Source organism: Pan paniscus, chromosome 8 (assembly GCF_029289425.2).
Source record: "Pan paniscus chromosome 8, NHGRI_mPanPan1-v2.0_pri, whole genome shotgun sequence".
Taxonomy (NCBI): Eukaryota; Metazoa; Chordata; class Mammalia; order Primates; family Hominidae; genus Pan; species Pan paniscus.
In genome coordinates, this window is record NC_073257.2 from 117,539,624 (window position 1) to 117,553,298 (window position 13,675).

At 37.8% G+C, this 13,675-nt stretch overlaps 1 long non-coding RNA gene across 1 annotated transcript in view; it reads right to left on the reverse strand.

Annotated features, from left to right (window-relative positions):
- Positions 1-6,423: 6,423 nt before the first annotated feature.
- LOC134731074 (uncharacterized) overlaps positions 6,424-13,675 on the reverse strand; it is a 145,953-nt gene continuing 138,701 nt past the window's right edge. The window contains exon 4 of the long non-coding RNA XR_010113139.1: positions 6,424-6,502. This is a non-coding gene — a long non-coding RNA (uncharacterized LOC134731074). The remainder of the gene's footprint in view (positions 6,503-13,675) is intronic.

Consider the following 13,675-nt stretch of genomic DNA (forward strand, 5'->3'; position numbering starts at 1 on the left):
TAAAAGAAAAGGAAATTATACCAATATAAGATTTCACTCATCATTTGGCAAATATTAATTAGTTTAATATCAAATGTTGGCAAAACTGTAAGAAAATATTACCTCATACTACACTGATAAATGTGTACAACCATTTGGAAATCAATATGTCATAAGCTAATACATTTGAAACGAGCAAACTCTTTATTCTAACAATCACTTTCAGGTATCTGTGTATCCAGGAGAAATAAATCACGCATGTGCACAAGGTAGCATGCATAAAGATGCTCACAGCAGCCTAAAATTCAGAAGCAACTTAATATTTATCAACAGGAAAATTATAAGATAAACAACAGAATATTGGAATAAAGAGCAGTTAAGTAAAATGAGGTAGGTTTATATCCTGATATGGATAGACATCCCAGTAGAAGCTGTTTCACTCCAAGTGTTCAGTAAAAAGAAGAAACATGCAGATTAATATGTAAAGATTATATCCTTTATATAAAATAAGCCAAATCCAAACAAACAGAACAAAATAAACATCTGAAATAAAATCGTGTGTTTTTGTAGATCTATATTGGATAAATGCAATTAAAAATAAAAGGTTTAAGACGGATGAGAAAAAGAAACTGAAGATAAAGGGATTAATCTAAGGTCCGTAAAACAGCAACTTTTTCACTTGTTTCCCCCATCTGTAATGCAGACAAAAATCAGGCAGCAGGCATTTACCTCCAGCAAAAACAGTTGACACTTTCTCAGTGAAAGTGAACAAATTGCCAGGTCCCTGGTGAAACCTTCACTCTTGAATTTGAGTGAACCTGAAGCCTGACAGATGGCTTCCTAGTTCTCTTACTGATCCACCTAAAGCAAAGTCTCATATTTGCTTACTTCACACAGAACTCCAGGTGAGAATTCCAAATGGAAATTAGTTTTAACACAAAAGTAGTGGACTTTTATTAATGATAGTTTTTTTAATAGTTGGTATTACCAGACATATGCGTAAAGCAGCAGAATGAGATAGAATGGCCAAAATTAAGAAATTGAAAATTGGCACCAGAGGAAATAGAGATAACTTAGACATCATAAAAGAAATTAGGGGAGGGTATATTAATGAATAAACTCAGAAATATTTTAAAAATTACATCTATAAAACAAAAACAAAATGTTATGAAAAAGAAATAATCAAAAAACAATAACATATTTTCAGAATATGCAATAAAAATAATCAAAAAACAAGAACATATTTGCAGAAAATGCAATAAAAAGTAATCAAAAGACAAGAACATATTTGCAGAAAATCAAAAAACAAGAACATATTTGCAGAAATTTTAATTATAATTAAATTTAAAATTATGTCTAAAATTAAAAAAATGAAAACTGTGGAGCAGGCCTACGGAGAAAACAGTCCAGATTGGAAAGTAGTGATAGAATGCTCTGGTAAAGTAGCTTCCATTAATGGGTATGAGGTTGAGTAAATCTTTTTTGTTTTTGAGACAAAGTTTCGCTCTTGTTGCCCAGGCTGGAGTGCAATGGTGCAATCTCAGCTCACTGCAACCTCCACCTCCTGGGTTCAAGCAATTCTCCTGCCTAAGCCTTTTGAGTAGCTGGGATTACAGGCACCTGCCACCATGCCTGGCTAATTTTGTGTGTTTTTAGTAGAGACAGGGTTTCACCATATTGGTCAGGCTGGTCTCTAACTTGCGACCTCAGGTGATCCACCTGCCTCAACCTCCCAAAGTGCTGGGATTACAGGCGTGAGCCACTGTGCTCAGCCAGATTGAGTAAATTTATTTGATGAAGAATGTGGTGGGCATACTGAAATAATATTAATATTAATATTATTAAATAATAATAATATAATAATAATAATTATATTAAAATAACAATAAAAGGTTTTCTAGAAAATGCTAAATTCATAGAATGGGTACTGCAAGATTATGAACTCAGGTTTCAAGGTCCTGAAGTTTTGCTGCAGTGTGATGATAAGGGAAGTCTTTCTTTGATGTCATTCTTAGAAAACCCAATCTCTGGGTTCTAGGTTGTGAAGGCTTTGATTGCCCTTGGTCAGTGGATCATAAAAAGCTTTCATTATCTGGTGAAAATACACTGTGACATAATTCATTAGAGCCTTGCAGAATATAGTCATGTCAGAGTTTAGTAGCAGAAGATACATAAGGTTCTATTAACATATGCATAGGCCTTCCAGTGACTATTTTATAAGGGGCCATCTTATGTTTCCACTCTAAATGGATCTGATTGTCATCAATATGCAACACCTTTGACCAAGGCAATCCAGACAATTCAGTTAGCTTTTCCTAATGCTATTGTATCTGTAATATCTTATTCAACAATTTTACAACTTGTCCAGTGAAACAAGTACCTCTATCATTGGAGATTTATCCAGGAATGTCCTATGAGGAAAACACATTTCTGTATAACCTTTTAGCTACTGTTATAACAACAGCCCTCTTGCTTGAGAAAGCTTCTATACAACCATAAAACATGCACTGGAAATGACAATTGAGTGAAACTCCTCTGTAAGTGTTCAAATGGCCTATCAGGTAGCAAAAATGTACCTGAAGTTTTGATTGAGACTTCCCAGGAATATGGGTTTGATAAACCAAACATTGGTCATAAACCATGTTAGCAATTTAGAACAGTCACCACACACACACACACACACGTCGATATATGTGTTTTATATATATATATATATATATATATATATATATATCCGTCTCTCCTTTTCCCTGTTATTTTTTGGAGTTTACTCAAAAGGTGAGTAAAATTATTTGTACTGTTTCTTATTATATTACATAAAATTATTATTTAAAAGAGGAAACCAAATTTTACCTTTGTATTAATGTATTATCAGTACTAAAATAAATTTTAATTATGAGTATATCCAATATCAGTCAGCTTTTGACTACACAAGATTTTCATAAAGCTTTTAGAATCTTTTACAAATTTTTTTCCTTCTTTTCACAACTTTCTGTATTTAGTTTTATCTATATCTTTCTTCCTTCAACTTGAAACAATCTTTAACTTTTAAACAACACAGTTATTTTTTTCTCAGTAAACACAAATTTTCATGCCTTTATGATTCATCTCATCAAAAACATATTTTGTTTTTCTTTATACAGTCTATATATACTGTTTCTTTTATATCTAGTCATTTTAATTACATAACCACAATTTTAACTCTTATTAACCCCACTTTCTAATGAAAACCTAGTTAATAAATAATTTTCAAACTATTTTGTATCAATATTTGTAGATAAAAACCATTTCATAATTTTTGTAGAAAGATGTTTTCTCAACTTTTAAACAAATCTAAATATATTTAGCTTTTCTATGCCATATGAAAATAAGATGCCAAATTATATAAACTTAAACTTATATTTAATAATTAATATTTCAGTGTTTTAACTTACTTAGAGATGACTCAGCCATTCTATGATTATCTCTTATTTTAATATAACATGACTTTAAGATATCATATTACTGAAAAGAATTTTGATCCTATGACACAGGTACCCTCTCTAATGTCTTCCCCTGTTGTCCTGGGTCCCAAATACTCATGTGGTACCCACGGATAGCTATGAAGGATATGATACATTTGGGTCCTGAATTGACATACCAGGTGTAGAGTTCAGGACAGAGAACAGAGCTATGAAGATAATGCCTGGAGGATCTAATTGCTGTCAGCCTGGCTAGGAAGCAAAGGTGAGACAAGGAGGATGGAATCATATTGTGCTTTCTTCTGCCTTGCAGCTGGTGGTCCAAGTGCTGAGGACATAAACCCAGTCCTCACCATGGCCATTTATTCAGACCCTAGAATCCAGAGGCCCCAAAACCAAAAACATAACCTCACAGACAAATCAAGGAAGTATCAAAAATATTACTGAGAAGCAGTTTTATTACCTTAAAACATGTATGAGAGACAGCATAATACTCTCTCACCCATAGACCCAGGCGAAAATGTCTGAATTATATGTAACTGGCAATTTCAAAGACATTCCTATTTTATTTTGAGAACAAGTTTAAAACTGGCTTTACTTACCAAATATTATCACATACACATAATCGTATAAAGCTATAAACATACAGACAGAAGCAGATCTTATTGATTTCATAGACAATTCTCATTTACTGACATTCAAATAGATTTTCTTCTCTCCATTTAAAGTATCACCCTTCTAATTTACTGTTTCATTGCCCTAAGCAATTGTTAGCTGGGCAACTCTAAATTCACATTTCTAAAGGGATGAGTCTTTGGTGAAACAAGATAGAAAATTTATATCTCAAAAGCACACAGCGACATTTCAGGCCAAATACTGTACAATGATTTGCTCAAACAAAGGAAAAAAGTTGTAGGTAAAAGTGCAATTAAGACAAGATGGACAGGAAGAGCACCTTAAGCAAAGGTAAGTCTTATGACATAAATTTAAACTAATTGTAAAAGTTTCTAGTGATTCAGTTCTCCCTCTCTTTGTGGTGTACAAAGGCAGACACTCTTAAAATGGTGATTAAAAAATTTTATTTTTTATAAATGGTTTTCAAAGTAGCCAGCTAAATTCCATGAATATGTATTTGGAAGACTGATTTCATTAAATAGGTGGTCTTTTTTAACTTAGCTACTATTTCTTAGCTAAAATACTAAGTTCAGGGTAGATCCCATTAAGGAATAGGATGAAAAAGCATTCTCTATGCCAGGATTCAGCATGGATAGCTTTGAAAAAGAAGCAAGTCTACATTAGCTGAGGGCCTACCTTTTACACATACTTTATCCAGCATAGCTTTCTTTTAACCTTTAAGGAGGGTAGTAACCAAGCCAAAAAGTTAGCACATTTAATTATTCTTGTCACTTGGCTGCTTAAGCTTTTTATTTGCCATATATATATATATATATATATATAAATATATATATATATAAATATATATATATAAATATATATATATATAACACATATATATATAACAAAGAAATTGGCTGGGTGTAATGGCTCATGCTATAATCCCAGCCATTTGGGAGGCCAAGTCAGGGGGATCACTTCAGGCCAGGAGTTCAAGACCATCCTGGGTAACATAGCAAGACCCAATCCCCAGAAAAAACATTTTTTTAAAATAATGTCTTTTTTAAAAAATCAATAAAAATATTGAAATCTTTATAGAAGTTTCTGCACATTAATAGGAATTCCTTGGTTAGCCTAATTTGGGAGCCCTCATTTTTAAATGCACTTTTTAAAATTCAATGTTGTTCATTTGGAACATTCTACTGAAATTTTAAATTATCTTTATTAATATTTTGCCATTTCTGTTACAGTTTGTTGCTTCAGGGCCTAATACTTGTACATGTAAAGACAGGCATAGCTGGAAGGTGGGGTACTCACTTCTTCAGAAATTAAGTGCCCTTTTTTTTTTTTGAGACAGAGTCTCGCACTGTCACCCAGGCTGGAGTCCAATGACACAATCTCAGCTCACTGCAACCTCCACCTCCCAAGTTCTAATGATTCTCCTGCCTCAGCCTCTTGAGTAGCTGGGATTACAGGCATGCACCACCACGCCTAGCTAATTTTTTTTTTTTTTTTTGAGACGGAGTCTCACTTTGTCGCCTAGGCTAGAGTGTAGTGGCGCGATCTCGACTCACTGCAAGCTCCACCTCCTGGGTTCACACCATTCTCCTGCCTCAGCCTCCTGAGTAGCTGGGACTACAGGCGCCCGCCACCATGCCCGGCTAATTTTTTTGTATTTTTAGTAGAGACAGGGTTTCACCGCGTTAGCCAGGATGGTCTCGATCTCCTGACCTGCTGATCCGCCCACCTTGGCCTCCCAACGTGCTGGGATTACAGGAGTGAGCCACCACGCCCGGCCTAATTTTTTGTATTTTTAGTAGACACAGGGTTTCACTACATTGGCCAGGCTGGTCTCGAACTCCTGACCTCGTGATCCACCCGCCTCGGCCTCCCAAAGTGCTGGGATGGGATTACAGGCGTGAGCCACTGCCCCTGGCCAAGGTTTCCATTTTTATGCAAGATCTTGGCTTTGACTCTGAGCTCCCCTTGATCAATTTAGCCAATGATTTTTCCCTACCTAAACATGCAAGAAGAAACAAAGGGGATAGAACACAAAAATCCTTGTGAATTTCCTGAAGCCAAAATTTACATCCTCTGTATGATTATCCATTTTACTGCCAGTTTCTGAGTCAGTCATACATCTAAAGCCTCCGGCTGGATCTAATCCAATTAATTATTGGATTTAATCTGATCCTCGACCCAGTCTAGTTTCTGTTGTGACTTCCGAACACAGTTCACATAAAAAATTTGCTAAAACAAACTCAGATAGCACAAAACACAAATCTGTGAAGCTTCAGAATCTGAGAAGGAACTTACCCATGAGCCTCAGTTGCTGTGAGAGAGCAATGGATGCAATGGACCCTGGTGGAGGGGGTTACCTCTCTGGGTCACTTGATGCTCCTAGGGGTTACTGGAAGTTCTACTTCATGTTCCAATTCTGACACCATCTGTTAAAAGAAAAACGTTGGACAAATTCAATAACAGAGTTTAATTGAGCAATTTAACAGAGTTTAATTCATGAATCAAACAGCCCCCTGAGCCAGAATAGACTCAGAGAGACCCCAGCACTGCCACATGGTTGGAGAGGATTTATGGACAGAAAAAGAAAGCCATGTACAGAAAGCAAAAGTTAGGTGCAGAAATAGCTGATTGCTTACAGCTTGGCATTTGCCTTATTTGAACTTGGTTTGAGCAGTTTGCTGCCTTTGATTGGCAGAAACTTGGTGATTGGTACAAGAGTATGTTACACTGTGTTTACCCATCCAGTTAGGTTACAATTCACTGTGTGCAGAGAAAACTTCAGGCCAAACTTAAAATATGTAAGGAGGCAGCTTTAGGTTAAATTTAATTTAATAATTTAAAAACTGATGGTCAAACCTGAGGTTACCCAAATTTTCTTCTGTTTTACTAAAAGTTTTCTAATTTTGTATTTTACGTTTTGGTCCATGATACAACTTATGCTGTTTTCTATAAGAGATGTGGGTAAAGCTTGTAGGTTGTTTTGTTTTGTTTTGTTTTATAATGTAGATATCCAGTTGTCCAAAAACTATTTGTTAAAAAGACTATATTTTCTTCATTGAATTGTCTTTGCTCCTTGTCAAAGATCAGTTGACCATGTTTGTGTGGGTCAATGTCTGGGCTCTCTATTCTGATCCATTGATCTATGTAACTAATCTCACAAGTACCACACTGTGTTTGTTACTGGAAAGGGGTCCCAATCCAGACCCCAAGGGAGAGTTCTTGGATCTCAAGCAAGAAAGAATTCAGGGCAAGTCCATAGAGTAAAATGATAGTAAGTTTATTAGGAAAGTAAAGAAATACAGAATGGCTACTCCATAGACAGAGCAGCCCCAAGGGCTGCTGGTTTCCCATTTTTGTGGTTATTTTTTATGATATGCTAAACAAGGGGTGGATTATTCATGCTTCTCCTTTTTAGACCATCTAGGGTAACTTCCTGATGTTGCCATGGCATTTGTAAACTGTCACAGTGCTGGTAGGAGTGTAACATTGAGGATGACCAGAGGTCACTCTCATCACCATCTTGGTTTTGGATTTTGGCCGACTTCTTTACTGCAAACTATTTTATCAGCAAGGTCTTTATGACGTGTATCTTGTGCCAACCTCCTATTTCATCCTGTGAGTTAGAATGCATTAACCATTTGGGAATGCAGTCCAGTAGGTTTTAGCCTCATTTTACTCAGCCGCTATTCAAGACGGAGTTGCTCTGGTTCAAATGCCTCTTACATCTTGGTTACTATTGCCTTAAAATAAATCTTGACATCTGGTAGTATGAGTCTAATTATGTTTTTCTTCACTATTACGTTGACTATTACAGGTCTTTTACCTTTCCAGATAAACATAGCAATCAGTTTATTGATACCTACAAAACAGCTAGCTACCATTTTGGTTGGGATTGTGTAAAATCTATAGACCGAGTTGGGAAGAACTGACGTATTAACACTATTGGATCTTCCAATGTATAAAAACAGTATGTCTCTTCACTTATTTAGGTCTTTTGTTTATTTCATTAGAGTTTTATAGTTATTCACATATAGATTCCAAACTTACAAAAAATTATACCTAGATATTTTACTCTATTTTCAGTTTGATTGTAGAGTAAACCAAAAATTGTCTACCCCAAAATATATTTCTCCGACATATTTTGAGATGGCTATTCAGAGAGCCTGCAGACAGGAATAGCCCTGCAAAGTTGCCTTTTGTGGAGGAGATTTGCATCTGTAGAGAAAATCTGCATTAGTGAAATAAACAGCCAGGCTTTCTCTGAGCCCCTCCCCCATTGTCTGCATCTAAGAAAGATTAACTCAACTACAGGCTGTAATCTATTCTTTCTGAGAGCTGCTACCTGTGCAGCAGGTACATAACAAGACCACCTTTGCAAGCCATCCCTTTCCTCTTCTCTCCCTCTGTTAACATGTCTTGCCATGTTCCAAGCTCCCATTCTTTCTGTAACCTCAAGATGGTACAAAAGCATCAACTATCTGGCTCGTCCTTTGAGTTTTTATATTTTGTACGGCTCCAGTGCTTATAGGTGCATGTAAATACATTTTGTATGTCTTTTTTTTCCCATTAATTTGCCTTTGGCCAGTTGATTTTCAGTGAACCTTCAGAGGGCAAAGGGATAGTTTCCCCTTGACCCCTACAACTATAATTGTGTTGCTTTTTCCAAAATTTCAAAATCCAATTATACATTGCTGATAAAAAGGAGACAACTGACTTGAATATTAACCTTACATTCTTCAACTTTTCAATACTAGCCTATTAGTTGTGGGAGTTTTTTGTTGTTGTTGATTCATTGGGATATTATATACAAACAACCATGTCATCTGTGAACAAAGACAGTTTTGTTTCTTCCTTCACAAACTATATATATTTCCTTTTCTTCTCTTATTCCACAGGGTAGAGGTCCATTATGATCATGAACAGAAGTGCTAAGAAAGAATTTACATGCCATATTCCTGATCTTAGGAGAAAAGGATTTAGTTTTATACCACTGAATATAATGTAAGCTGTAAAATTGGAAGATGGTTCTTTCTTTTTTCTCTTTCTTTCTTTTTTTTCTCTTTCTTTCTTCCTACTTTTATTTTCGATTCAGGAGTACAGGTACAGGTTTGTTATGCATGTAAATTGTATGTCACAGGGCTTTGATGTGCAGATGATTTTATCATCGATTTAATCAGCATAGGCAGTTTTTCTATCCTCACCCTCCTCCTACCCTCCAACCTCAGGTAGGCCCTATTGTCTGTTGTTCCCTTTTTGTTTCCATGTGTACTCAATATTTAGTTCCTACTTATAAGTGAGAACACGAGGTATTTGGTTTTCTGTTCCTGTTAGTTTGCTTAGGATAATGGCCTCCAGCTCCACTCATGTTGCTGCAAAGGACATAATCTTATTCATTTTTATGACTGCATAGTTTTCCACTGTGTATATGTACCACATTTTCTTTATCCATTCTACTTTTGATGGATATTAAGGTTGATTCCATGTCTTTGCTATTGTGAATAGTGCTGCAATGAACATGATTCCATGAGTCTTTATGGTATAACAATTTATATTCCTTTGGGTATATATCCAATAATGGGATTGCTAGGTCAAATAGTAATTCAGTTTTAAGTTCTTTGAGAAATCACCAAACAATGACTGAACTAATTTACATTCCCATATAACTAATTTACACTATACAGCAGTGTATAAGCTTTCCTTTTCCCCACAACCTTGCCATGATTTGTTATTTTTTGACTTTTTAAAAATAGCCACTCTGACTGGTGTGATGGTATCTCATAGTGGTGTTGATTTGCATTGCTCTAATGATTAGTGAAGATGAGCATTTTTTCATATGCTTATTGGCCACATATATATCTTCTTTTGAAAAGTGTCTGTTCATGTCCTTTGCCCACTTTGTAATTGGGTTGTTTGGTTTTTGTTGCAGGAAGTCAAGGACCCCAAACGGAGGGACCGGTTGAAGCCATGGCAGAAGAACATGGATTGTGACGATTTCATGGACATTTATTAGTTCCCCAAATTAATACTTCTATAATTTCTTATGCCTGTCTTTACTGCAATCTCTAAACATAAATTGTGAAGATTTCATGGACACTTATCACTTCCCCAATCAATACCCTTGTGATTTCCTATGCCTGTCTTTACTTTAATCTCTTAATCCTGTTAGCTGAGGAGGATGTATGTCACCTCAGGACTCATGTGATAATTGTCTTAACTGCACAAATTGTAGAGCATGTGTGTTAAAACAATATGAAATCTGGGCACCTTGAAAAAAGAACAGGATAATAGCAATTATTCAGGGAATAAGGGAGATAACCTTAAACTTTGACTGCTGGTGAGCTGGGCGGAACAGAGCCATATTTCTTTTCTTTCAAAAGCAAATGGGAGAAATATTGCTGAATTCTTTTTCTCAGCAAGGAACATCCCTGGGAAAGAGAATACGTGCCTGGGGGAGGGTCTCTGAAATGGCCCCCTTGGGTGTGGCCGTCTTCTATGGTCGAGACTGTAGGGATGAAATAAACCCCATTCTCCCATAGTGCTCCCAGGCTTATTAGGAAGAGGAAATTCCCACCTAATAAATTTTGGTCAGACTGGTTGCTCTCAAAACCCTGTCTCCTGATAAGATGTTATCAATGACAATGGTGCCTGAAACCTCATTAGAAATTCTAATTTCGCCCCAGTCCTGTGGTCCTGTGATCTCGCCCTGCTTCCATTTGCCTTGTGATATTCTATTACCTTGTGAAGTACGTGATCTCTGTGACCCACACCTATTTGCACACTCCCTCCCCTTCTGAAAGTCTCTAATAAAAACTTGCTGGTTTTGTGGCTTGTGGGGCATCACGGAAAAAACCTACTGACACGTGATGTCTCCCCCGGATGCCCAGCTTTAAAATTTCTCTCTTTTGTACTCTGTCCCTTTATTTCTCAAAGCGGCCGACGCTTAGGGAAAATAGAAAAGAACCTACGTGACTATCGGGGCAGGTTCCCTGATAGGTTTTGGTTGTTAATTTGTTAAGTTCCTTATAAATTCTGGATATTAGACCTTTGTTGGATGCATAGTTTGCAAATGTTTTCTCCCATTCTGTAGGCTGTCTGTTTACTCTGTTGATAGTTTCTTTTGTTGTGCAGAACCTCTTTGGTTTAATTAGGTCCCATTTGTCAATTTTCGGTATTGTTGCAAATTCTTTTGGTGTCTTCTTCATGAAATCTTTGCCAGGGCCTATGTCCAGAATGGTATTCCCTAGGTTATCTTCCAGGGTTTTTATAGTTTTAGGTTTTGCATTTAAGTCTACAATCTCTCTTGAGTTGATTTTTGTACATGGTCTAAGAAAGGAGTCCAATTTTAGTCTTCTGCCAATGGCTAGTCTGTTAACACAGCAGCATTTATTTAATAGGGAATCCTTTCCCCATCGCTTGTTTTTGTCAGGTTTGTCAAAGACCAGGTGGTTGTAAGTGTGCAGCATTATTTATGGGCTCTCTTGCCTGTTCCATTTGTCTATATATCTGTTTTTGTACCAGTACCATGCTGTTTGGGTTACTGTAGCCTTGTGATACAGTTTCAAGTCAGGTAACATGATGCCTCCAGCTTTGCTCTTTTTGCTTAGGACTGTCTTGGCTATTCTTTTGTTGTTCCATATGAATTTTAAAATGGTTTTTTCTAGTTCTGTAAAGAATCAGAAAGATGGCAGATAGAAGGCTCGACCAATTGTCCCTCTATAAGGACACCAATTTAACAACTATCTACACACAAAAAAAGCACCAGCATAAGAGCCAAGAATCAGGACAGCACTCATAGTACCTGGTTTTAAGTTCATATTACTGAAAGAGGCACTGAAGAAATAGAGAAAACAGTTTTGAATCACCAGCATCTCCTCTCCTGCATCCCCCAGCAGTGGTGGTGTGGTGTGGAGAGTATTTCTTTGCAGTAGTGAGAAGAGCAGAAAGCAAAACAAGACCAAACTCAGCCTTTAAACCAGCCCTAGTCAGAGCAGAATCACAGATCCCAGTGGTCAGAACTTGAGCTCCCACAAGCATTGGCACCACAGGCTACAGTGTTCTGGGGTAACAAATAAACCTGAAAGACAGTCTAGGCCACAAGAATTGTAACTCCTAGGTGACTCCTAATGCTGAACTGGTCCCACAGATAATAGACTAGGGAAGGCATGACCTACGGAGACACCAGCTGAAACAGCCAAGGGAGTGCTGGAATCACCCCTTGTCTAATTCCAGGTTGCACAGTCTGTAGCTCCAAAAGAGACCCCTTCTTTCTGCTTGAGGAGAGGAGATGAAAGAGTAGAGAAAACGTTTTCTTGCATTTTGGATACCAGCTCAGCCATGGCAGGCTAGATCCCCGGTCAGAGTCATGAGGTCCCCCTTTCCAGGCCCTTGCTTCCAAACAACATTACTAGACACACTGGGCCAGAAGGAAACTCATTTCCCTGTAGGGAAGGACTCAGTCCTGGCAGAATTCAACACCTGCTAACTAAAGAGGCCTTGGGCCTTAAATAAACAGCAGTGATGTCCAGGTATATTAAGGAACTTAGGTGAGACATTGAGATTTGCTGGTTTCTGGTGAGACTTAGCACATTCCCAGCTGTGGTGGCTACAATGAAAGACTCCTTCTGCCTGAGAAAAGTAGAAGGAAAAATAAAAGGGTCTTTGTCTTGCACTTTAGGTACCAGCTCAGCCACCGGGGGCAGAGTACCAGTGAGCTCTTGGGATCCCTGATTCTAGAACTTGGCTCTTGGACAGAATTTCTGGATGTGCCCTGGACCAGAAGGGAGCCCATCGCCTTAAAGTGTGAGTCCCAGGCCAGACAGCATTCACCACAAACTGACTTAAGAGGCCTTGAGCTTTAAGAAAACATTGATGGTAGTCTGGCAGTACTTCCCATTGATTTGAGGTGGTGGTGGCCATACAGTGAGGCTCCTCTGCCTTTAGAAAGGGTAGGAAAGAGTGGGAAAGACTGCATCTTATGGTTTGAGTGCCACCTCAGCCTTAGTACAATAGAACACCAGGTAGATATGTAAGGTTTTTTACTCGAATCCCTGGCTCCTGAACAGCACCTCTAGATTCACCAGGGGCCTGGAGGAACTTGCCACCCTGAAGGAAAGGACACAGGCCTGGCTGACTTAGCTACTTGCTGATCATGAGGCCCCAGGGCTTTGAGAAAACATAGGTAGTAACCAGCAAGTGGTTAGAGCAGGGCTTTGTTGAGACTCAATGCTGGGCTGGCTTTAGGTCAGACCCAGCATAGTTCTAGGACTGGTAGCCACAGGGGTGCTTGTGTCACTCCACCCCTGGTTCAGGTGGCTCAGAACAGAGAGAGACTTCATTTGTTTTGGAGAATGTAACGGAAGAGAACAAGAGCCTCTGCCTAGTAATCCAGAGAATTATTCCCAATTTTTGCCAAGAACTTCAAGGTGGTACCTCTACAAGTCTGCAAGAACTGCAGTGTTACCAGGTTTGGGATTCCCCCTAAAGCAGATATAGCTTAGACAGCAACACCCAAGTTCTTTCAAATATCTGGAAAGCCTTCCCAAGAAGGAAGGGTACAAACAAGCCCTGACTGCAAAGACTACAGTAAATACCTAACCCTT